At 39.5% G+C, this 27137-nt stretch overlaps 1 protein-coding gene across 4 annotated transcripts in view; it reads right to left on the reverse strand.

Annotated features, from left to right (window-relative positions):
- The window catches only part of LOC121506478 (interleukin-1 receptor accessory protein-like 1), a 555282-nt gene that overhangs the window by 458397 nt on the left and 69748 nt on the right, over positions 1–27137 (reverse strand). The gene's annotated exons all lie outside the window — the stretch shown is intronic.

Below are 27137 nucleotides of genomic sequence, written 5' to 3' on the forward strand. Positions count from 1 at the left end.
CATTTTGCCACTTTTAATCATTCTTGCCAATCATTGCCGCTTTGTGCTACTCATTAACCACTTTTCACAACATTGCCAGGCTATTTTTTGCTAAACATTAACCCATTTTGATACTTTTTTGTCCATTATTTCATTCTTTAATCAATTTTAAACCACTATTCCTGCATTTGTAATCCCCCTTGTGCCACTTTTATCCATTTTTGCCACTTTTTAACCCATTTTTTAAACTTAATGCCCCTTTTTTCCTCTTTTACCAGTTTTTGCAACATTTTACCTCTTTCCCTGCCTATTTTTATCCTTTTGCTGCCACTCCACAACCCATTTTGACACTTATCGCCCATTTCTGCCACTCTCTAACCAGTTTTTATCACTTTATCTGGACTCTGACCTCCAAGCTGAGGTGGAAAATTGTCTTCCTGTGCAGAAACAAATCAAGTTTCTATTGTCTCTGTGGGAAGACAATAGTTGAAGCTGTGCTCCTATCAGTTGGTGATTATGGAGATGTAATTTAAAGTCATGCAGCAGCTTCAACGCTCCAGTCCTTGGGTTCTGTCTATCACTCCACTATCAGATTTATAACTGCTGATGGATAGACCACTCATCATTGTGTCCTATATGAGAAGGTTGGTTGGTCTTCCTTGACAATAGGCGCAGCAGACATTGGTTTTTATACATTTTTAAGGCCCTCATTGGAAAACTACCACCTTACATCTTAGATTTGCTGGAGTTCAAGCACTCACATGACCTGCTCCACTGATTGGTTAGTTCTTAAAGTTCCTTGAGCTTGCACTGAACTTGGCAAAACGGCATTTTCCTTTGAAGCCCCAAGCTCATGGAGCACCCTCCAACAAACTCTAAAGGTTGAAGTCCTACCCTCTCTTGCAGAGTTTAGGACCCTGGTTTCTAGTCAGTGCTTCTGGTTTTGACTGATTGTATCAACCTGAGACTTTTCCCTGCACAAGAGCGAAAAATAAGGCAGGACTTCTTTGTGTTAACAGCAAACTACAGAAATTATTATGTCTCATATGACTAATGTAGCTGTTTGACAGTATCCCTGTACAGATGTTTTGCTGCACATGTTGTTCCTTGGTTTGGAGGTTAAAAGCTTTCCCTTGCTCATAGATGTTCTCTAGTGGGCTCTTTCCTCTCTGGCATCCTTATTTATCAATAAAGTTGGCTTCAAGTATACATGTGTGTGTTGAAAATAATAGCCTACGGGACATGGCCACCTTAATCCCCCATCCCATGTGTGTATACATATATATGGTGTTTACTTACATGAACACGTATGTTTTCATACCACCATTTATTTTTCAAGATATTCAAATACCTAAAAAACTATTTTTTAACAAGCACATATTTCCAGGGATTTACAATATAATCAGCATGATATTAGTATCTGCAGATTTGAAAATGTGTGATCAAAACATTTGATCTATTTTTGGTGAAAAAAATAAATTGGAACCCCAGTGATACCTAGGCTGACCTGCCAAGATCAGCTATGAACGTCTGCATATATCGATTTTAAATATTGGCCAATATCGGCTTAAATGTTGGCACTAAATTTCTTCTATACAAGCCTACATCAGCTGTAAATAATGGGCAAAATTGGCTCTAACTATTGGTCTCTATTGACATTAAATATCAGTCTATATTAGCTGTAAATATCGGCATATATAGGCTGCAATTATCAACCTCTATCAGCTGTAAATATCAGCCTATATTAGCTGTAAATATTAGCCTATATCCTCTGTACATATTAGCCAAAATCATCCATAAATACCAGCCAATGTCCCCTGAATATATTAGCATATTTCCTCTGTAAATATCCTCCTATATCCTCTGTAAATAGTGGCCTATATCCTCTGTTAATACCGAACTATATCCTCTGTAAATATCTGCCTATATCCTCTGTACATATCAGCCTATATCCTCCATAAATATCTGCCTATATCCTCTGTAAATATCTGCCTATATCCTCTGTAAATATCTGCCTATATCCTCTGTACATGTCAGCCTATATCCTCTGTAAATATCTGCCTATATCCTCTGTAAATATCTGCCTATATCCTCTGTAAATATCTGCCTATATCCTCTGTAAATATCAGCCTATATCCTCCATAAATATCTGCCTATATCCTCTGTAAATATCTGCCTATATCCTCTGTAAATATCTGCCTATATCCTCTGTACATGTCAGCCTATATCCTCTGTAAATATCTGCCTATATCCTCTGTAAATATCTGCCTATATCCTCTGTAAATATCTGCCTATATCCTCTGTAAATATCTGCCTATATCCTCTGTAAATATCTGCCTATATCCTCTGTAAATATCTGCCTATATCCTCTGTACATGTCAGCCTATATCCTCTGTAAATATCTGCCTATATCCTCTGTACATGTCAGCCTATATCCTCTGTAAATATCTGCCTATATCCTCTGTAAATATCTGCCTATATCCTCTGTAAATATCTGCCTATATCCTCTGTACATGTCAGCCTATATCCTCTGTAAATATCTGCCTATATCCTCTGTAAATATCAGCCTATATCCTCTGTAAATATCTGCCTATATCCTCTGTACATGTCAGCCTATATCCTCTGTAAATATCTGCCTATATCCTCTGTACATGTCAGCCTATATCCTCTGTAAATATCTGCCTATATCCTCTGTAAATATCTGCCTATATCCTCTGTAAATATCTGCCTACATCCTCTGTACATGTCAGCCTATATCCTCTGTAAATATCTGCCTATATCCTCTGTAAATATCTGCCTATATCCTCTGTACATGTCAGCCTATATCCTCTGTAAATATCAGCCTATATCCTCCATAAATATCAGCCTATATCCTCTGTAAATATCAGCCTATATCCTCTGTACATATCAGCCTATATCCTCTGTAAATATCAGCCTAAATCTTCTGTAAATATCAGCCTATATCCTCCATAAATACCAGCCTATATCCTCTGTAAATATCAGCCTATATCCTCTGTAAATATCAGCCTATATCCTCCATAAATACCAGCCTATATCCTCTGTAAATATCAGCCTATATCCTCTGTAAATATCTGCCTATATCCTCTGTAAATATCAGCCTATATCCTCTGTAAATATCTGCCTATATCCTCTGTAAATATCTGCCTATATCCTCTGTAAATATCTGCCTATATCCTCTGTACATGTCAGCCTATATCCTCTGTAAATATCTGCCTATATCCTCTGTACATATCAGCCTATATCCTCCGTAAATACCAGCCTATATCCTCTGTAAATATCTGCCTATATCCTCTGTACATGTCAGCCTATATCCTCTGTAAATATCTGCCTATATCCTCTGTACATATCAGCCTATATCCTCTGTAAATATCTGCCTATATCCTCTGTAAATATCAGCCTATATCCTCTGTACATGTCAGCCTATATCCTCTGTAAATATCAGCCTATATCCTCTGTACATGTCAGCCTATATCCTCTGTAAATATCTGCCTATATCCTCTGTACATATCAGCCTATATCCTCTGTAAATATCTGCCTATATCCTCTGTAAATATCTGCCTATATCCTCTGTAAATATCAGCCTATATCCTCTGTACATGTCAGCCTATATCCTCTGTAAATATCAGCCTATATCCTCTGTACATGTCAGCCTATATCCTCTGTACATATCAGCCTATATCCTCTGTAAATATCAGCCTATATCCTCTGTAAATATCAGCCTATATCCTCTGTACATATCAGCCTATATCCTCTGTAAATATCAGCCTATATCCTCTGTACATATCAGCCTATATCCTCCATAAATACCAGCCTGTATCCTCCGTAAATATCAGCCTATATCCTCTGTACATATCAGTCTTTATCCTCCGTAAATACCAGCCTATATCCTCTGTAAATACCGGACTATATCCTCTGTAAATATCAGCTTATACCCTTTGTAAATACCAGCCTATATCCTCTGTAAATATCAGCCTATATCCTTTGTAAAAATTGGCCTATATTGGCCTATTTATATACAGTGCTTAACAAATTTATTAGACCTCTCTAACCCTAACCAAAGTAATGTTTATACAACAGCTGCCCTAAATTAACAGCATTGGTAATTAACAAAATCATTTTTGATGTTTCTGCAATGGTTGATACACCAATATGTAGAAGCCCTTTAACCCAAATAATGTTTTTAATGCTAAAATAGAATTATTATTGTTATCCATGAATTTTCAAATGTACTGATTTATAAAAAAACTGAAAAAATAGTAAAGCACATTAATATTTCTTGATTAATATGTCAAATTATAGTTATTTACTTGCATTCCTGAACAGAAAAATTAGTTTTAGTGGTTGAATGTTATGCTTGATTCATTTCTGACTTCTCAGAGAAGCCCAGTGAGCCAGCTCAAATTTGGGTGAATTCAGTTTGAAATTCCTCTTTCCTGTTCAAAATGGTAAAATGTTGAGAGCTCACTGAAAATGAAAGAGTCCGCATTAAAGCACTTCATGATGCTGGATGGTCTTTGAGACAAATATGACAGGTGGTCTAATAAATTTGTTAGGCACTGTATATGTTGTAAATTTTGGCTAATATGGCTGTAAATATTGTCCTATATTAGCTGTAAATATACACAGTATATATTTTCTGTAAATATCAGCTTATATCAGTTCAGAATACCAGCCTACATATTGCTGTTAATAGCCTATATCTGCTTTAAATACTGACCTTCAGAATGCATGTCTTTGAAGTTTTAGGCTGTTTTTTTCTCTGCTCATCCACATCCCTCAAACTTTAAAGTCTATTTTAAGGATTGATGTTTTATTATTGAACTCTATATGTTGGTGTTAATATTAGTATCTGCTAAGATTAATATGTAAATATCAGCACATATTATAGCAGTAAAAATCCATCATCATGCATCTGTACTTACTAGTATTTTGGTTAAGGAACCCACTGCATCACTATAAAAGGTGCAGCCATGTGTCCCTGCCCTGCTTCCTCAGCTGCATCTCTCAACCCCATTTGAACCAGGAGTGATAATCAGACATCACTTCATGAGATGGACTGTTTTCAAAGACGGCTACAAATTTAATTGGGGTAATGAGGTCACTGGAGGAAGCCTTGAAGCTGTTCTCCAATTACTGCACACCAAACACGGAATACCAACAGGACTGAGCAGCAAACATCTCACCGTGTGGGAATTACTGCTGTGTACCGCAGACTTGGAGCTCTTTCTCTGAAAACCATCTTGTGTCTCTAAACTTGTTTCAAAACTTGACAGCGGTGCAAAACACAGCGAGGACAAAATACATCTCACGCAGGACGCACACACCACAATGACAGAATCGTCTATTAATAGCCATGCATGCTTTGTGACGAAATGTTTTCAAGTGAATAATTGCAGACAATAAGAGGACATAACCTTTCTTGCTGAGAAGTATGTGCATGTTTTGGAACTGATGTCATCTCGCAGTTGATGCATAATTCACGGCCCACCTCCGATTCAGTTCAGCTACCCCGAGAAGATTTAATGGGATACAATTTGACGTAAGTTTGAATGTGATTAAAAGTCTGCAGAGCTCCAACTGAGGTACGTGTTTTGGACGTTAATGGGAGGCCAATTTTCAACTCTAAAGTGTTCAGAAGAAGTGAATTCAGCCTTATGAAAAGGCTTTTTTATTTTGGACTGATATTTATGCTGTGTAACGTTCAAGTAAAGAGGTGTTTTTCATGCCCACCAAGCAAGTAAGAAGCAGAGATTCTTATCTTCAGCCAAGACTTCTTGCACGTGGCAGCAGCAGTGGAGTTCACTTGCAGTCTGTTGAGCCCGGATCAGTTTGAAGTACTGTTGAGGCACCAAGTGGTGAGCATATTCTGCCTCCATAGCTGCTCTCTTTCAGCATGCAAGAGAAAGCAACACATGGGGTGTCACAAAGTCACAGTAAACCCCCGCTGAGCCAAACAAAGAGGGACCAGATAATTTGTGCATGATGGATGTGGGTTTCTCTGACAGTAGAAATCTCCGTGTCGTGTCAGCTGTGGGAGTCCATTTATTTCATACTGCACGGTACATTCGGCTGGGGTGAGAGGCACTCATATAAACATGTTTTTTAAAAGGCTTTTGTAGAGGCTGCTGACTATCAGAAAGAAAATGTTGGTTTCGTTTGCCTCCGTCATGTCAGGCCCTGTTAGCAAACACCTTAGAAACAGAGATAAAGACACACATCAGTGGTCTACAACAAAATCCCACTTGGACCCATTTTTCCCCTCAGCATGCTTTCAAACCTGATGTAAGTAGAAAAAGTCAGTGAACTGACTACCTGCTTTCCTAAAATAAATAGTCGCACGCTCTGGCAGAGGTAAGTCTGGTAGCAGATATTTTTATAGCCCTCCTGGCCTACATTTGACAGCTTCAAAAGGCATTTCTTGTCAGGGAGCCACTATTTACTCCTAATGTGTTTTTATTCTTCGGCTTGTCTGAATGCTTTTTTCACACCAGCCACAACAGACTGAACACCAGAGGGTAATTTAGACCCTTTTACAATGCCCTGACTCTAACTGCAGCAAATAAAAATGTAGACCTATGTCCTATTGTCCCCTCTGAACTCTGCCAGAGACAGAGCTCTCTGATTCAAGAGAGTATGTTGTTTTGAAAAAACATAATAGAAAAGATTATAACATACAGCACCAAAGTGTTCCCCCCTTTGGATGTTTTACCATTTTATTAATGTTTGGTGCAAGTAGTAGTGTCTCAAGTGACTGTAGTGTAAAGACACCTGTCTCTGGAAGGTCCAGTCACCGGTTAATCAGTATTCATAGCTACCATTACACCATGAAGACAAAAGAACACTCCAAAAGCCTCAGAGAAAAGGTTTTTAAAAAGTACATGTCGGGGGATGGATGCAAAAGCATTTCAAAGGCTCTGAACATCCACCAGAGTTCAGTTAAATCCATCATCAAGAAACTGAAGTAATACGCAGGAATCTGCCCACATCAGACCGTCCTCACAAACTGTACAAGAAGGAGACTAGTGAGAGAGTCCACCAAGACACCCACGACAACTCTGAAGGAGTTACAAGCTTCAGCAGCTGAGATGGGAGAGACTCTGCAGATAACAGCTGTTGGCCGGGTTCTTCACCAGTCAAAGCTTTATGGGAGAGTGGCAAAGAGAAAGACACTGTTGGAGAAAACTCAGATTCAGTCTGGACTAGAGTTCACCTAAAGGCATGTGGGAGACTCCAAGGTCAAGTGGAAGAAAGTCCTTTGGTCTGAAGAGACCAAAATAGATATTTTTGGCCATCAGACAAGAAGCCAAACACTCCGTCCTCACTGTGAAGCACGCGGTGGCAGCATCATGCTGTGGGGATGCTTCTAGGCAGCCGATACTGGTAGGGTAAAATGAATGCAGCAAAATATAGGAGAATCCTGAAAGACATTCTTATTTAGTCTGCAGGAGAACTACAGCTGGGGAGAAGATTGCTTTTTCAGTAAGACAATGAGCCAAAGCAAACAGAAAATGCGACACAGAAATAGTTTAAAAATACGGGGAATGTCGAGTCAAAACCCACAACGCAATCCAATACAATCCAATCCAATCTTTGACATTTTTGTGAACACAAATATATTGACCATGATTGATGTGTAAAATAAGTAAAATGGTAAAACATCTATACTTTTAATGGCACTGTATAAGGTAGAGCTGAGCGGTAAGTCCTAAAATTGATGTTGGTATTTTGCAATACGGTGGTATACTCTAGGACACCTTGGCAGTGGTCAGGAAGCAAACTAGCAACTCTACAGCAACCAGGTCCAACCAGTACTTCAACCAGTGACCCCACCAGTTCCCAACTTACAACCACATGGATGGTGTCACTGCTGTAGGAAGTATAGCTCAACAGAATGGCCCTGTTACAAAAAGTGATCAAATGGTTGCAGAAATTTCATCCACTCTTTTGTAATCTTATCCCCAGTGTAACTTCTGTTGACGAGCTGAGGTACACATTTCAATTTGGCTGCACAAACCATGTTAAACAAATTTAGGGAATGGGAGTAAATAAGCCTTTAAATGCCGCCGTTCAAACTCAAGAAAACACACTGTAGCGTGACAGTGCCCTGCAGTGCCCCAGAACAGTATCTGTATCCCACCCACCTCAGCCCGTGTCTCTGCGTGATTACATGAGCGGTCGACGAGCAGCTGGGAGAAAGCTGCTGCACTTAGCTGGGAAATGATGAAAGCACTTTGCTTTGATTGCAAGTGTTTGAAGCTTTCTCTACACTTTTTTTTCTTTCAGGAGAGAGGTACAAGCGTTAGAATTAAGGGATGGAGGGAAGGGTGCAAGGTGCATCAGCGACCTGCTAACCTTAGAAAAGGAGGGTGAATAGTGTGCTGAAGGACTAGTCCGCTGTTTGGCTGGGAGCCACACAACATGGTGCTTTGTCTTCCTCCTTTTATTTCTGGTGTAAAATTATTACAAAGATCACTTAAAAAAAAGAAAGGAGAAGAAAGTCAAATCCTCCTCTTCATTTGTGAATAGAACAGAAAATCCAATCTTCACTCCCTCTTAAACAGGTTGTCAATGCTGAGAAGTTGCATAAAAATCTATTCACTAAAGTTGCAGCCCTCTTATCATATTTTTGAAGATGCAGCCCAAGTAGAAAATTAGGCCTTACATTTAAATACGCCGGGGAGGGAGGCATGAGCAGCATGAAATCTGAGGCAGACGGGGATATGTGCTTAACATCTTTATTCAAAGACTACGTGCAACTTGGCATGCTTTTATAATCCCCCAGATTGACGGACAGGATTTAAAGTTACTCCCAATGAAAGAAGCCGACCAGAGAAGTTACAAATCATCTTACAATTAAATTCATAATTAGCTCACTATGTCTAATTTTGACATTATGCAGTGTATGCTCCGCTATTTCTGACGATAAAGTCACTTTTTGTGTCATCAGGACAGAATTCCCAGAGGACACTGGGACTTATTCAGAAATCATTCTTGTTGGAAAAAAAAGGGGGACATGTATTGCCCATTTTTCAACAGTTTTTGCCACTGTAGACCCATTTTGGTCATTTATTTCTGACATTTATATCCCATTTTTGCAGCTTCTTGCCCACTTTAGTTGCTTTTCACTCACTTTTGTCAGGTTTTACCCATTTTACAGATTTTTGCCCATTTTTTTCCACTGTTTTGCCCGTTTTAGTATCTTCTTTTTGAGATTTTCATCACATCTTGCCTCTTTTTGCACATTTTAGTTGCTTTGAACTTTTTTTATCCATATTTTCTACTTTTTAAACACGATTTAGCCAATTTTGCTGTTTTTCAGCCATTTTTCCTCTGTTTTGCCATTTTATACCCGATGCAGTCACTTCCTTTTTGTCACTGATATCCCGATTAGCCTCTTTATTCCCATATTAGCCACTTTTTTCCATATTTTTTAACCATTGTAGACCCTAAATTTTGACATTGATTTCCCATTTTCCCACTTCTTGCCCTTTAAAGTTGCGTTTATCTAATTTTTGCCACTCCTTTTCTTCTAGATTCTACTCATTTTGCAGATTTTCGACCCTTTGTCAACTGTGTTACAACTTTAGACGTATTTTAGTTACTTTTTTTTTACATTTATATCCTATTTTTGACACTTCTTGCCCAGTAGAGTTGCTTTTCACTTATTTTTTTGTCAGATTTTACTCATTTTGAAGATTTATGCTATTTTTTTCATTGTTTTGCCCATTTTAGTATTTTTTTTTTTTTTTACATTTCCAGCCCATTTCACTTCTCTTTGCCTGTTTTAGTTGCTTTGAACTTTTTTAATTCATATTTTCCACTTTTTAAACCAGATTTAGCCAATTTAACAAATTTTTGGCCATTTTTCCTCTGTTTTGCCACTTCAGACCTATTTTAGTCACCTTTTTTGTTACAGATATCCTGATTTGCCTCTTTTCCCATATTAGCCACTTTTTCCCCTAGATTTTTTCCCTTTTGCTGATCTCTGCAGATTTGTCCTCTGTTTTGCCATTTTTTGACCATTGTAGACCCCTAAGTTTTGACATTGATATCCCATTTTGCCACTTCTTGCCCATTTAAGTTGCTTTTATCTAATTTTTGCCGCTTCTTTTTTCTAGACTTTGCCCATTTCACTTATTTTTGTCAGGTTTTCCCATTTTGCTGATTTTTGCCCATTTTTCCACTGTGTTGCCACTTCAGACCTATTTTAGTCACATATTTTTGACATTGATATACCATATTGTTGCTCTTTTCACAAATTTAGCATTGAAATCATCTCAGCTTTTTCTGTTTTATCTTCTGGGATCTTGACTTTGGTGAACTTCATGGCCTAGCTTTAGTTCCAGATGGTTTAGTTCAGTGTGAAAAGACAACAGAATCATTAAATTCATGCTTTGTTGCTTTGATTGGGTGGTAATCATTCATGTTAAAAATAAACTCTGGTTATGACAGCTTGACTTTACAGTGGACCGTGATTTTGCTGACCAGGTTGGCGGGGCCCCAGAAGGTTCTTCCCTTTATCCCCCTTAGGGTCGGCCTTGGAAAGAAATAATGTGAAATAATGTTTCTATAAGTTCAGTTTCTTTAATCGTTGCAGCATCAATTTCAAACGGCTTGGACAGGTATATTTTAAAACAAACTAACGTTTAATCTCAGAACTCTAGGAAAGGATAGGCCACTTCAACTGCTTCTACAGTATAAACATAAAATCAAAGCAGGACTGTTCTGGCATTTGTGTGTTCAATGGAATGTGAATGTGCCGTCTGATCCGACCACAATGTCCTGCCTATTTCCCTGAAATGTTGTTTAGAGGGTAATTGAGTGATATGAATAATAAGTAACTCCCGGTGTGCTGTTTGGCTTTGTAGTGGTAACCAGGCCATCCAGGCCGCGCTCTTTGATTTATGAATGATGCATCAGGAGATCCAATCAAGACGTTCAGTGCGCTGAAACAAAAAGGCGCCGTGCCTTCTTACGGACATCACGTCTCGCTTAATTAATGGAGAGAGACCCAGGTGGTCCACATGTGCTTGATGTCAGACCTTAGATCATATTTGAAATGAGCACCTCAAGATGAAACAAAGAATATTCATTAATTCTGACAAGGAGGGAATGAGCTGCAAGTGGGGTGCTTAAAATGGATTCTTGTTAATTTTAGGGCACTCAGAATGGGCCGTATTCCCAGCTACCCAACAATGAAAGGCCTATCGGTACAGGATTAGAATAATGTGGGCATCTCATGTAACAAATAAATGATCATTCAGCTGCTGTTTCCTAAAATGCATAATGCCTCCCACGCAGCTGGCAGAAGAGCTTGATCTCAACACATCAGTAGCTACAGCTCAGTGGGACACAGGATGGAGGAGAGCCATGCTCTCATTTCAGTGGATGTGGTGGGCCTTTGGGATTATCACGTTTAAGATACTATACAGCATGTATGTGGCCCTGGTGAGACTGTCAACACTGGGTGAAGGCCCTAGTTTAAAATGGTTTAAGAGTGGGTGATGGGATTTCATAGTAATTTCAGCGCTCGAGTCCTTGCACGACCTTATGATCGTAGTAGTACCTGATTATAGAAAACATGTGTCGCACACAGACCTGCAGGTGGCCTGCTATGTTTTTCAGTGGTGTGCTGGTCATCAGTAACTGAGGGCTATTAGCCATAGAAACAGATGGCATCAACAAGGAGCTCACTAGTCTGAAGGAGGCAGTCCTAACTTCATTCGATCATCGCTGTCACTAGTAAAACCAACTTTATTAACCTGCTCTTCCTCATACACCTGTTCCACTCTTCTACTTGTTAGCCTAAATGGTGGCTTTTACTCCGCTAACGGCTTGTTGAAGCCTTCTCATTCCAAAAAATCACAATGAGAACAGATCTGTGCCACAGGTTTTGTTGTCTTAGCGTGCTAACTGGTGCTAATGAAGCTATTTTCGTGTCAGGAAATGTGTCCCTTGAGACTTACCGTAGCTGTCGTAAAGCAGTTGTTGTTGCCGTAATCCAGCTAGCTGTACTAATTTAGCCATGGCAGTGGCTGTAGAAATTGTACCTCTGTGTATTATTCTATTGATTTTTATTATATATTAAGACAGCGTTCCTACACACTTTTAAAATTAGACTTTTAAAACCTTTTTAAGGTCAGAACTGAGAAAATTAATATCACTTTTAGAGTGACAAACGGTCAACAATGGAAAGCATGTTAGAGTTTGTGTTTAATGTACTGCAGTGTTAATTTCGTCGACTAAAACTATGACTAAAAATGTTTGTTGACAGCCTTTTTTTCCATGATGAAAACTAGACTAACAAAAATAGATCTGTGATGACTAAAGCTGACAAAAACTAAGCTTAGTTTTCATCAAGATGACTAAAACTAGACTAAAACGTCATGTAGTTTTCGTCAGACATTCAAAATCTGTGATATTTCTCCACTGTGGGTAAATCTGTCAGAATGCAATGTATCTGTATCTATTCTGCCTCACAGCTGTAGAAAGCAGGGACCCTAGGTTTGGCAGAGTGTAGAGAACACACTACCATGATTTGGTACCAGATTTAGGCAAGAAAATTTAATGCTTGGACTAAAAGTAAAGACTAAAATATGAGGACTTTTTATGGACTAAAACTAGACTAAAATGTTTTGAGTTTTTGTCAACTAAAACTAGACTAAAACTAAAAAGGAAAGAAATGACTAAAATGTGACTAAAACTAAAATGCATTTCATTTAAAGACTAAAACTAAGGCTAAAATTAAAAATAGCTGCCAAAATCAACACTGAAATGTCAAAGGGTGTAGAACAAAGGGGTTTTTTTGAGCCGTAAATGCCCAAATGTGATGATTTCTGGCACATTTAATGCCCCTATTCTATCATCATGCAGCTATCAAAAAGCACATTAACAATTTTTACCTGCTAAAAATGGTACACTGCACACATTTTAAGTGGGCTACTTGGCAGTCCTGAGGTTAGTAGTGTTGTACAGCAGTGCAGAGTTTATTCAATGATGAAATTATAAAATGAGAGGGGGGTCTGGTATCGTCCCCCTGGAAGTTCTGAGTATCCGACACTGGATTCCGGTCAGAAAATTTAAGCACATTTTGCTTCAGGAAATTCTGTTAAAAATACAATATTAAGCCGGGTGTACACTATTTTTTCTCTGATTCAACCTCAGATTTTTGTGCTAAGTTCATTTTGAAGTCGGGCCAACTTTCAGTCAGATCAGGCGTCATTTCTCGTGCTGTGTACGGGGGGGGGGGGGTACGACGGCCGACCACGGCCCGACTACGACCTGACGACCTGCTCCCAACTGGTCGGGAGGATTTCTGGCATGTTTGATTTTTTGGTTGTACGACTCTCGACGCACCATAGTGAGAGCAGAAACGTGAGCAGAATAAAAAAACTTTGGGGGATTGTTTTCCTTTGTAAACTCTCAGAAAACATCCTAAATCACAATGACAACAGCTAGAATGACTTTCTGATGCACCCCCGCTTCGATAAAGGAAATAATTGAGCAGGAAATATTCATACTGGCGGACCTGCAGCTGACATGGATGGTGACGACGTTTGTGTGTGGGATAGAGAGATAGTGGGAGAGGGAGAGAGAGAGAGAGAGAATATGACTGCAAACACTTCACCCTCAGTGTGTGAGACTTTTTAAAAAGGAAACTGCGCGTTTCTATCACAGTCTGTCCCGACTTCACTCGCACAGCTTGAGCACTCAGGTCGTGCACGACCTTCGGATCGTACGGGGTGAGCACACAAATCGTGCATGATGGTCGTGTGTCGTAATTCAGTCGCACAGTATGAGACGACACGACTGTTGTACGGTCGGTTTAAAATCGCGCCGTGTATACCCGGCTTTACTGAATTTTTGTCAACAAAGAATTTTTTTTTTTTTTTTAATCAAGCTAAAAAGCTTGGATAATTAGTCACATCAAGGACTCAAATACTTGTACTGATTCTTTGTAGTTTGGCACATCTATTTGGAAAATTTCTGCTGTTATTGTTGTCCTGAAAGTTCAAACCATCATCTTAAAGATCATGAGTACAGGATGATAATGTGAGCAAGCATTTGCAAAAAAAGTAAGAAAAAAAGAGCTGAATTTTTACCAGAAAGGTTGCTTAATGTAAAGCATTCATGTACCAGTAGACATCTCTTGTGTTTTCTGGTTTTAAGGAGAAGAACAAAAATGTGTCAGCAAATATACTTGGGTGGCCAGCCTGAGAATCATCCATGCAGCTAAAATATCCTTAAATAAGTGTATAAAAATGTTTTGTAATATCATCACAGACTCCTCTTCAAGTAAAGGTGAGCTAATCAAACCAAACTCCTGGTTGATTACTGTCAGGCTGAAAAGGATCCGTAAACACGAGACCGACTTTTTCGGTGTGATAACAGGCATACTAGGATTGTGTGGAGAGTTCTGAATCCAGGTGTCTTTACAAAATTCATTTTACATTAACTAGTAAAATCAAACTCCCCAGCCTTAGAACGATGAAAGAGTCACACAAAAAACACAGAACAGAGAGAATACAGTTCACATTTGAGAGAAACTTGTTGAAATTGTTTTTTCTTTTATTTCTACCAGAATCTGTGAAATCACAGTGACTGGTAAGGATGATTGCTGTCTAATACTACTGCAAACACTCTGACCACGAACCAATTCAAAAACATAATAGAAGAGCGGATGAGTATCACTTTACAGTGCTGGCAAAAATTTTAAAAAGTGAGAACAGATTCCTACAGTACAAGAAGAAACGCTCAAGTTTGTCCTCTAAGGGATTGGATATTCGCACTCTGCAGCAGTTATTGTGACTTTAATGTCTAATTCCTGTTTTTGTAGATAAATATTCATGATAATCGTTGCTGATGCTGGCCTTGTGCTACCATGTGAGCTCCACAGAGTCTCTCACCCAGCGTTTCACTCTAGTTGAAGGCTTTTTAGTTTGGGCAGTGGGGGGATGTTTGATTTGCATTCGTGTGGGTCCACAAATTTAGGAAATTAACAGAGCTCTCAAAAGGAAGTGAAAAGTAGAGAAGTGTCAATGAGAGACAATCACAAAAGGAGCCTGGTGCACTCTGCCTCAAACTGTGAAAAAAAAAATAGTTTTGAGAAACAGGAAACGTGAAGGAAAATAAATTTGGCCTGTTTATTTTGACAGCTATTATCAACACCATGCAGTGTGAATTAAGTCAAACAATCAGAATATTTAAAATCTAATACAAAGAGTTTGTACTTTTGACTACATATGAATGGAAAATCATGAAAGGAGCTGTTCTTTCCTTCAAAAGGACATCAGCTGAAGGACAGAGGAGGTGTGACCATAGAGGAAAATTTGTTTTGGTCTGAGAAACTGGTGGTGAAGTGCAACCATGACTGGATTTCATTACCTTAAAAAAATGTAAAACAACTTAAAGTCTAACACCTAATGACGTTTCCTCTGATTTAAAGTTGCCAGCCAGGACTCCCTTGTAAAAGAGATTTTTGTATCTCAATGGGAATAAATCCTGGTTAAATAAAGGTTCAATTAAAAAAAATTAAAAATTAAAAAATTGAAGGAAAATCATGGGAGTCTTGCTAAGGTCTCAGTTCGCTCCCTTTGTCTCAGCTGTTAGGTGTGAGGTGGTCATAAGACTCTATTTTAGCTGTTTTAAGGCGGTCTTTCTTGAGTCTTGGCATTACCATAACATCAAACTGTTTGATATTGTCGTAAGTCTTTAGTCTGGTTGTATGCAAATTGTGTTTCTCAGTGACGGGACTGTCGTCCACGACCAATGACAGCTGGTGTTGTGTGTGAGCACATTACATCACTCCACTCATATCGGGTCTGATATTGACGTAATTAATAGATCAGATATCTGACTGACAGCGCCGATTCAAGTGACTGATCCAAATCCATCCTACAGTTTGCGGTAGACCATGAACGTACCGCAGTCTAACACGAGACAGTCTGTGTGTAACTGAGCTAGTGTTAGTTAAGATGTTCTTAGCGGTATAACTACCGGGTCGATTAAATGTAAATCTCTATTTAGAATAGTCAAAACTAGTCTAAAGATGAGGGAACACAAAGAAGAGTGGGTGTGACGTTAGCCTGATAATGCTAGCGTGGCTAGCACTGAAAGCTAGAACCACTAGCGCCTTCGTTCCTCTTTACAGATTAATATCGTGCTTTCATATTTGGCCTCGTTTCACTTCGGGTGAGTAGTCATACGTGAGCTTAACCCTTGACAGCCCACATACCATTTTATTTCCATTTACTACTTCCGAAAACTGTCGTACCGTCATCTTCCTTCTATACGCTAACAGCTTAGCAACCGCTGACATTCTCATTGTTTACATCCAGTGAAGGGTCAGAGAGGAAGGCTGCGGCCATTACCTGAGGCTACAGCGGTCTCTAATGGCAGGAGGTTCATTACAGTTTGAAAGAGCATTATAGACAGGGACTTCAAGTCCGTTTTTGGATAATGTTGATATTTATGTTTTAGTACTAGTTCAAATAAATTTGTTTGGAATACATTTGAATTCAATTCATTTTTGTTTTTTTTTTCTTATGCTTTTTAATAAGAGGAGCTGGGTGGTTTTCTACAGCCTCATGTAACCTCACACATTATACCAACGACAACAATAATAAAAAAAATTGTTAAAAAATATATATATACATATCGGAATCAGTATCAGTATCAGCATATATTTATCGGAATCTGATTGGAACTGAAAAAAAGTGGATCGTGCATCCCTAACATGAATGTGAGCGTGGATCACTCTAGAGCCGCTGAGTTGCTTCAGTGTTCAACTTTCCTTTCATATCTACTCGATGTAAATAATTTTAAAACATCGGATTGTAAGAGCTGCTTGAAAAAGTTGTTGTGAATTTCCAACAGATGCATGATGGGAAATAATCTCAAAAGGAATCCTATTCTAGTCTTGTAGTTAGTGACCCACAGTCTTTGCAAAATCTTAATCTGAGACTAAAAACTCAACAGCTTGCCCACAAATTGTCTTGAGGTGTCAGTCTTTTTAGAGTCTTTAGCAAAGCCCACTGGTTAGCTTTCCTTTCTTACAATTGTAAAATTAAATTGCCATAAAAGTAATAACACATCAAATATGCACATTTATCAAAATCTATCCTTAATCATTCAGGAAACCTCCCTTTATAAGTGCAAGACTTGCTTTTATTTTGTTTCTCTTAACTGAGGAACAGCCAATTAAAACATCATTATTTAATACTATCAGTCCCCATGCTAATGCCTTATAAAGACAAGAAACAACAGGTTACACTGGACAGTTTTTCTTCTAATCAAAGTATAAGTTGCATTTTAAGCTAAGTACATAGCCCATGGTTGCTGATGTCACATGCTACACTACTTCAGTCTGAGTGCACTGAACATGGAGACTCCCTTGTGACTTATGTACAGTTGTTTTGGAACAGCTTTTGTAGCATCTCTTACCACTTTACTTCGGCACTCAACCTTCATGTACACAAAGAGCAGGCTCCACAATTTATTCATACATTTGTGAACTTTCTGTTCTCGACATGAACACACAGACAACCTCTGCCTTGTCTCCATTATAGCTCGAGCAATATAGCACATAAAACATTATCATAAAATTATTCTGCAAGGTTGAGCACCAAACACACTCTGTGAACTACAGGCCTGTGTTTTTGTTCGTCCTTTAATGGGGTCTCGCTTCATTTGGACTTTAAGCTCATACATTTCTAATGGGAGCTTTTTATGTTGCTTGACTAAAACAGAAAGCATCTACACTGCCAAAGGCTTTTGAAAAGTTCTACAAACTCGTCAAGTCCCTTAGACCCAAATGTTTTCATCAAAACTGGATGAAGGGAAAACAGTAAATCTTGAATGCTGCTTTTTGATGTTGCTGCTTTCTCTTTGTCTTACTGTATTATTAAATCAGACATGAATGAATAAAGTAAGCGACGCAAGAGTGCTTATTAATCAGACGAGACTTTGTTTTTCTGAAACCGAGACGTCAAAACTCATACGCTGAAAAGGAACCCTTTCCAACACAACTCTGTTTTATCACCCAGCTGCCCTTGAAATAGACAGTTTGAGCCTTCAACGGTAGAACAAAGCTTTTTACCACAATTCCCAGGGCTATGATTACGGATAAGACTTCCCTCAGGCAACTCTGAGTGAAGGGCAGATGAGGAATAGGAACCAAGCATGTGGTCTAACTACGGGCCAACTAATTGGTTACAAAGCCAGGTTCAAAAATGGATGGTTTCTTTGTGTACATATGGGGAGCTATATTCACACACAGATAGACGAAAGTATTGACGGATCCAGATTCAAGTGTTTGAGTCTATTCTCAATATCCACAACGACTCTATTCATCCCTCCGTGTCAGCTCTTGGCAGAAAATGGCGATGGGTCTCTGATGGCATGTAACATAGCTTTGGAGAGCCATCCTGCTAAAGGCCAGGTTTGTTTGAAGTTCGCTTTGCAATGCATCAGTGGGGATGACCTAGATTTCCTATCTCTCGCTCCTCCAAGAGTGCAGAGAGAGACAGCCTCGTTTTTAGCCCTTTTCCATCTTCTAACTATGTCAGCTCGCCTGTAAACATTTGGCACAGAGTCACATCGCTGCGTCTCCACTGTTTCCCCACAGACGACTCCCTTTTCCCGGCGTCACCTCCTCGCTCCCCGAGTGTTTGTCCCCCAAGGAGGGAGGTGGAAGGCTGAACAGCTGAGTAATTCTGAGCTACATGAAAGGTAGATAGAGAGCAGGAAGATAGAAAACAAATGAATCAATCCAACTCTCCTGTGAATACAAGTTCATTTCAACTCTTTTAAACGTCTTTTTGAGAAAATAATTGGGATGAGAAAATGATGAATAGTATCTGCATGCCTTTTTCCCAGGATAGTGCAACGAAATATTAAACTCCAAGAGCCTCTGGAGTAAACACTTCACCAAAGAGATTTGGGTCATCATGTTCCTTTTTGTTTTTGGCTGTACCGAGCACCATCCCTAAGTGTTTTTTGTTTTTTGGAGAGAAAATCCAAGTTCTGATGAGAGTTGTGCATGCTCAGTTGACTAAACAGTTTCATTGTCAGCACCAGAATTACTAGTCGCCAAAACAAAGCGTATACTCTTAAATACTGGCACTCGACAGTGGGGAAATGTAGGCTGCAATCACAGACTGGCTGCAGCTTCACTCCATGGGCTTCTGTTTGGGCTCTACTGCCTAGATGTACACAAACAAAATAAACGTCATTAGAGATGCTCCGATACCAAGAGATGGGTATCGGCCGACACAGACGACTGATCAGATACCAGTGTGATCTTTCTGGACTGACTGTGCAGACCAAGGTTGTTATAGTTTTGGATTTTTCATTAGTTTTATTTTTATTTAGTTTTTGCCTTTGTTTTAGATTTTAGTTTAGTGTTTATTAGATTTTCTTGCTGGTTTCTTAGTTTAGTTTAGTTCTGATTTTGAAAAAATACTTTGTTTTAATTTAGTTTTTATTAGTTTTAATGTTAGTTTCAGTTTTTCAGCAATATGAGACATCTGTCAAGGGTAATTTTATTTTCTTATTTTTTATGTTTGTTGACTACTCTAGACCTAGAATGTATCATTGTGTTAAGTCTTCTGCGATCAAATCAGACCACTTTACTCTCTTCAGGCCTGGGTGTTCATGTCCAACGGTGTGCTGCTGCCAAAGACTAAAACTAAGGAGATCTTGTCTCTAATTTTATTTAGTTTTAGTTACTTTTGTCAGCACATAATTTAGTTTTAGTTAGTCTTCATTTTTGTCATAAAGCTTGGTTTCTATTTAGTTTAAGTTAGCTCAAATGATTTTTACCTTTTAGTTTTGGTTAATTAGTTAGTTTTAGTTAACTATACTAACCTTGGTGCAGACCTCACTGGACTCAGGCAGCATGATGTGATTACGGACCAGCCTGCCATTGGCTGACAGACCCTCACAAAGGGTAAACTATATGACGGTTAGCATTCAAACTAGTGGTAATAAATGGTCATCATTGGATTAAAGATGCTCAATATTGAGTTTGCTGGTGTGGATTTGATCATTAAAGTCCCCAAAAGTCACACAAGCTCCAACTTCACTGAAAATGCTGCCGCAAGGGATTCAAAGTCATCAAAGCGTCAGTGGGAAAGCACAACAGCTAGCTTTAAGAGGAAAAACAAGAGGCAACGATTTATGGTTCACAAGCTATTCAACTTTTGATAAACTGTGTCACTTCTCGTCGTGCATGACAGCGCCGGTCTGGAAGGCATTTTAACGACCAAATTCAGAGAAAAACTGTCACACAGCCACCATTCCTTGCTGCTGCAGTGGGTCCTTTGGTTCTTCTTCACTGCTCCTAAAACAGTAGCTCATGCATGCAGGGTTGTCGGGCAGCAAAGAAGAATTGATTCCCAGTTTATAGCGCTAACATTTAGCACGACTAAACAAAGCAAAATATAAAGTTAACCAAACTGTATCAGATCGGTGCATAAACTCATGTACTCGCCGATAACAATACCTGCCTTTTAAGCAGTACTGGATGTATCTCCAGTACAGGTATCAGAACAACTCTAAACATCATTCAGCATTTCATACACGCAGGAAAGTTTGGTGGCATTTCGATGAAGACTAAGATAAAAACATATGCAAGTGGTGTCACATTAAACTGGAACATCAACTGAAGCGATATGTACCTACATTTACAGGCATGTTGATGTAATCATGCAAGACAGACTAAACGCTGGTGCTGCTAGCACTGCTAACACAGTTTGCTATAGTTTACCTGCTAACAATTTCACTGCTTTCAGGAAGTTTTCTGACATTTAGACTGGTCAGTTAGCTTAACCATAAATTTCTCTTAGAGCTGAGTGATTGCAGTATTATAACTAGTGGTCAACAGATAGATGAGCAGGCTGGAGAGACACTTGAAGAAACTTTAAGTGGAGAGAGCACACTTCTGCCCTTTCTGCTCGAGCAAAACCTGCTGATGATGAGACTTAACTGAGTTGTCTGTCACGTATTACTCTTTTATTACTTACTCAACACTGTGGCAGGGAGTTTGAGCCATGAAAAGCATAGGTTAGGCCTCATACTGTTGCTAAAATCTATTTCATGGCAGAGGACATTCCCGTTTACTGCCCACCACTTGCTTCTGTTTACCAAATGCTCTGAACATCTCTAGTTTTGACCTACAAAACATGACACAGGTAAAACTGCGGGTGAACCCAGCGCTGTGCGACATGGCCTTTCCGTCTGCTTCCCTGTCTGAGTGTCTTCTAGTTAATCCTCCTGTTCTTCCATGCGTCTACTTTCTTGGTGTTTGAGTCATTGCCTTGCAGCAGATACTAAGAAGAAATGAACAAATTGCGAGAAAAGAAACTGTTATTCTGCTGGGAGCCGGCCTTGTGCCTCTGAGGTAAAATGTTTATTTTGATCCTATCCAAAAGTGTCGGCTAAAAAAGAAGCAGGCGTTAGGCAGCAATCTCTTCCCTGTTTCCTTGCATCCCCTATTTCCCCCCCTCTCTGCTTCCCACACACCCACAGGGGACAGTTGTCAGTGCAGAGCACACTAGAGTGAAGGCACAAGAACAACATTAAAAACTGCTTCAGCTCAACAGCAGACTCAACAAGCCAGAAAGAGAGTGTGCCACGTTTTTAATTATGCATGCTGCACAGCATTACACAGCCCTGCCAGTCAGGGAAATTGCGCCTTCTTCGCTATTTCTGCTCCAGTCTTTTGTTGGTTTCCTTGGTGACCAAGTAATCTGACATCATTAGACGAGTGCAGTGTGCTAGCCAAGGTTGCAGGTGCCCCGTTCAAAAAACTTCCAGAACATTCAACACATCCCTGCTTAATCCTGTCACAGAAACTGCCACTACTACCTCTCACCGTGTGGTAATATTCATTAGGAAAGCTGTTTGAACAACTCTGTCAGATCTCAGGATCCCAGTGAAAAACAGAGAGTCTCAGGAGTGAAGCGAATTAATGTTCTTTCATGGAAAATCAACTGCACACTGTAGCTCTGTGTGTGGGTTTGAATTTTGGCTTGGGTCCTGGCTATTTCGCTCGTTGGGCTCTGCTTCTTAATATCCTCTGTGTGCAATAGCAGGTGCAAATATAAAAGAACACCAGAACATGATGGATTGCTCAGCATCCTCCCAGCAAATGAAGAAGCACTAATAAAAAATTCTGTAAAGCAATAAAGTTGGACTTACTGTCTGTACAGGTGCTTCACACTATAAAAGCACAGGAGTCAATAGAGATTTAACCAAAACTGATATTAATGATGCAATGTATGCACAAGTATAAGTTTAGTTAGCTGGATGGCTGACACCAAATATCGAAAAAGTTTTCAGGTTGCAGAGTTAATGAAAATGAGTGAATTTATGCAGATGTTCATTAGTCTGATTTCACTCCTGTTTCTTTCTTACATGCACCCTTGCTTTGAAGCCATTGCTCTGCAACTTTAACTGTTAATAGTCACAGAGGATGCCTTATTTTTCATCTTACATGTAGGCTATGTCTCACATACATGCACCCTTCACTCACTGCAAATAGCCTGATGCCAGTGAAAATGTGCCCCCATTCACTGCATATTTACGGGGTGCATAACAACATGGACCAGGCTAAACTATCACCAAAACTAAACTAACAACAAAACTAAACTATCAGACGCAGACTTCAGCTGCCGTACTGGTAGCTAGCAGGAATACAAACCCAGCATGGTTGAAACATGGAAACACCAATCTTACTCGTCTTTCTGAGGGAGTAAATTTCCTGTCCACAGCTGCTGCAAATGTCAGGACTGAATTCCTCTGCTTTTTGGTGTGTTTGTTATTTCTCATTCAATCAAAGACGATAGTACGGGCACAGTGCTATTTAAACAGACCTTAAAGACTTAGCACAAAAAGGAAGGAAATAAATGTGTCTGGTAGATAACTTCTGTGTTGTAACAATGCGTCTTGTAAGGATCATGTATAATCTTCTCTGCCAATGCCAAGCAGTTTATATTGTTGCTGCTACTGACTCTTGCTCAGAGCGTCTAGTATCCCCAGGTGCTAACAATCAGGCGCCTGATTGCGAGCATGGATCCTGCTACAGTGGTGAAGTTGCGACATAATTTGGAGTAAGCCCTAGTACCATCCTCAGACTGAAGGCCACTTAACGTATATTGGGGGATGTTGGAGGCTCTAAAATGGAAGACAACCCAGACTCTGCCTACAGCAGTTGGATTGTGGGGTCAAGAGTGGAAAAGATGCGGAGAACTTTATGCCGATTGCTGCACCGATAGAGTAACATGTTTTGGTGGAGGCAGTGTGATAGTGTGAGGCGGCATCTCCCTCAATGGAAAAACAAGGCTTGTCATCACTGAAAGAAATCTCAATGCAGAGAAATATCCCATATCTCCACAGTCTGGGATTGAACTCTACCCTCCAAGATGATAACACTCGCCCCTTACAGAGCGGGGTTTATCAGAGACTTCCTCCAGAATTAGGGAGTGGAGAGGATGGAATGGCCTGCCAGCAGTCCCGACCTCAACCCCACTGAACACTTGTGGGATCAGCTTGGGTGTGCTACTCAATCCAGAGTGACCAACACTGGATTTGCATATGAATAATTTATCAAATTAAATGTTTTCACCTATTTTCCCTCCCCTATTCAATCAGTTACATCCTGACATAAAACACCTCCAAGCTCTAAGCTGTGATCGTTTGTTCTGGTGTTGCTCGTGGCTGACTAAATCAGATCAATTAAACTGATACAGACCCACCATTTCCCTGTATTTTACAGTCATGATGCATACAAATCAGGTATAAAAGAAACAGCAACAGAAGCAGAATATATCCCTCCACAAGCCTGGATCAGCATCCTCATGAAAGGCCTTCACAATTCTGACCTTTTGCTTCAGAAGATGATTGTCAGGCAGAGGGAGAGATGAAACTGTGCAAATGTTTTGAAGTGTTTACTACGCTCATGCCTGTTTGGTGAAGCAGAGCTCCAGTATTTGTTGGAAAGGCCTTTGATAAATGTGAAGGAGAATATATACGGATGATGAAAAATGTCTTTTTGGATCAGTAATCTGTGATTTCAAATGACAAAAAAGAACCAACAAGGGCAGCCCCTTCACAAAAACAGTAAGGGTTACCTTTAAAACGCAAGACTTCAATATGTAGTGATGTAATTTAAATGCAAGGTATGTTAATTCAACCCCCAGTGGCTCTGAATTTAAAAAAACTTATGCAGAGCAGTTTATATTAAAATGACTCCTCAATTAAAAGAAGAAGTAAGCAGTGTAGGTGCATGGTTTGAGTCTCTTCTCGACCTGGAATGTCTACTGATGCCACAAAGCTACGAAGGCTGGAGTGGTAACTTTGCAAAGCCAATGGAATGCTCATAATTCACGAGGCGGATCCATCTTGCAAAGTTTTAATCTGAAACGTTAGTTCTCGGTCAGAAAAATCAGCATCATTTGAGAACAAGGCAGTAGCTACTACTTAAGTTGGACTGCAAGCCTGTAAACAATGGCTGCAGGAAAGGAGATTAGCATGGATGCTAAATTAGAAGTTCAGATTTGGACACTTCTTTATTTAATGACCAGCACCATACTGAACCACACTGGAAGTCATATATCATTCATAAGGATTAAGAATCTCTCAGGCTTAGAAAAGTGTTGGACATATTTGAGGTATTGTGGTGATTTTTTTAACCAATGTCTAGATATTTTAGTGCAAGACAAGCTGCAACAGTTCAAAGCTTACATGCATATCCAAAACAATAATAAAAGTAGTCAAAAGTCTGGCTGAGTTAGCTCAAATTACACTTCTGCAGCATCTAATATTGATGTGCTCTACGACTTCTTTCTATCACTTGGCAGTAATTACAAACAAAATCTTCAAATGTAAAAAGAACATCAAACTGGAGCGCAGATGTGTGTCAGGCCTTTCAGTTTTAATGGGTTTCATATTCCTACGGATGATCGAGGAAAGGAGGACATGTTTTATCTGGTCTTGATCATGACACGTTTCCTGTTCAAAGATTCAGCATGTTCGGCATGAACATCCTCTGACTCTGGCACTTCATGCACAAACCGGGATTAAATATTTAACTGGATGTCTCCACAGACTTTCCTGCCTGGCTTAACAAGCTACATCACCACACAGCAGTTTTTATCTCATACAACTTGTACTGACCAGCTCAAAATCAACTGTAGTCAAGACTCTGCAAAATGCTCTCCTTGCAAGTCTAAAGAAGAAACATTCCTCTTAATCTCTGAAATGATTCAGGGATATTTTGACAAATGTAGGGCATCGATATCAACATTTCTGACTGTGCTGTGGCGTAGACCACATACAGAAAATACGAGGATGACTGGGCCTCTTTGATATATCCTCATCTCTAGCATAAATAAAATCAACCCAACGTAGGTTAAGATATGCTTCATAGGTGAATATGCTTAAAGAAAAAACAGTCTCCTATTGAGGCAAAGGAGCAGCAGCTCTACTTCAAGATCCCTCCGCATGTCCCAGCTCCTCCCCTTATCTCTAAGGCTGAGCCCAGACACCCTCCTGAGGAATCTAATTTTGACCACTTCAACCCACAATTGTATTCTTTCGGTCATTGCCCAGAGTTCATGACCGTAGGGGAGGGTTGGGTCCAACATCGCCCATTAAATTGAAAGGTTTGCCTTCCGGATGAGCTCCTTCTTCACCACAATGGTACGGTACGTCTGCAGTACTGCCGATGCTGCACTGATCTGCAATCTACTCTCAGTCGTGAACAAGACTCTGAGACACTTGAACTCCTTCACTTGGGCCAACAACACCCTCCCCGCCCGGAAGGAGTAATCCTCCATTTTCCATCAGAGATCCACGGCCTCCAACTTGGAGGTGCTGACCTTCATCCTGACCACGTCGCACTAAACCACAAACCATCCCAAACTCCAGTTAAACCTTTATTTTATTTTATTATTATTATTTTTTTAAACTTTATTTTTAAGTGCAGAGTTTTAAAATTTTATAAGGAACATAACATATAAACCAGATTGTACAGAACATTCAGGTCACCAAGGGAGATAAAGTAAGCTGTATCTAAGACGGACAAAAAAACAAACAAACAATAATATTGCTCTGTGTAGCATAGGGTTACAGCAATCCATGGGTGGAAGACAATGTACAAATAAATAAGTAAATGAATAAAGGAAAAGTGTGTATGTGTGTGTGCATGTGTTGTGAGCCGGCCAGGCCTGAGTGGGAGTCTCTCCAGTGAAAGTCCATCCAATCCACTTTAGGGAATGGGGAAGTTGTCTTTTCGGACAGGACCATAAGGCACAAATATGATAGAGGAACGAAAATTGTTGAAAGGTTTGTGAGCAATGGTATCAAAAAGGGAGTTCCCAGTGCCAGAGTGACTTATTGCCAGTCTTAAAACACTAGTTGGCATTAAACTTCAGTCATAGCATAGAGAGTAGATACATGAAAAACAAAAAAGGCCTTATTCTATACCATTTTCTCATTTACATATGATAACCACTTCGACCAATACTTCTGAGCTTTATGACCATAGAATCTTAGGGAGAAGGTCAGCATTTCCATTTCGTATATTTCTTTTACAGTGGCTGTCCACTCTCTCACTGTCGGTGGTTCCCTCTTAAGCCATTTCCTTGTTATTGATTTCTTGCTGGCTATCAGTAGTATTTTCAGAAGGTACTTGTCCTGGGGATTGAGTTTAATTGGTAGATTGCACAAATATACAGTTTTCAAGTTATACTCAATTTCAAAACCAAGAATTGATTTTATTTCTTGAAGTACTTCTAGCCAGTACGGTTGGATTACTGGGCAACCCCAAAAGATATGACAGTGGTCAGCCATCACATTATTACATTTTCTCCAACAGTATCCAGATTCAGTTCTGCCGCCTTGTAGATATGTTCTTTTTGGGGTTATGAAAAACCTGATAGTATTTTTCCATGCAGATTCCCTCCACTGCCCTGAACTGGTGGAGGAGGAGTTTATTTGACATATGTTTAGCCACTCGTCCTCTGTCAGGGATATATTTGCTTCCTTTTCCCAATTGTGTTGAACATAGAATGTTGATAGTTTTTTGTAAGATTTTAGGCATAAATATATCCTAGAAACCACTTTCTTATAAGTTT

The sequence above is a fragment of the Cheilinus undulatus genome, linkage group 24, assembly GCF_018320785.1.
Source record: "Cheilinus undulatus linkage group 24, ASM1832078v1, whole genome shotgun sequence".
Lineage (NCBI taxonomy): Eukaryota > Metazoa > Chordata > Actinopteri > Labriformes > Labridae > Cheilinus > Cheilinus undulatus.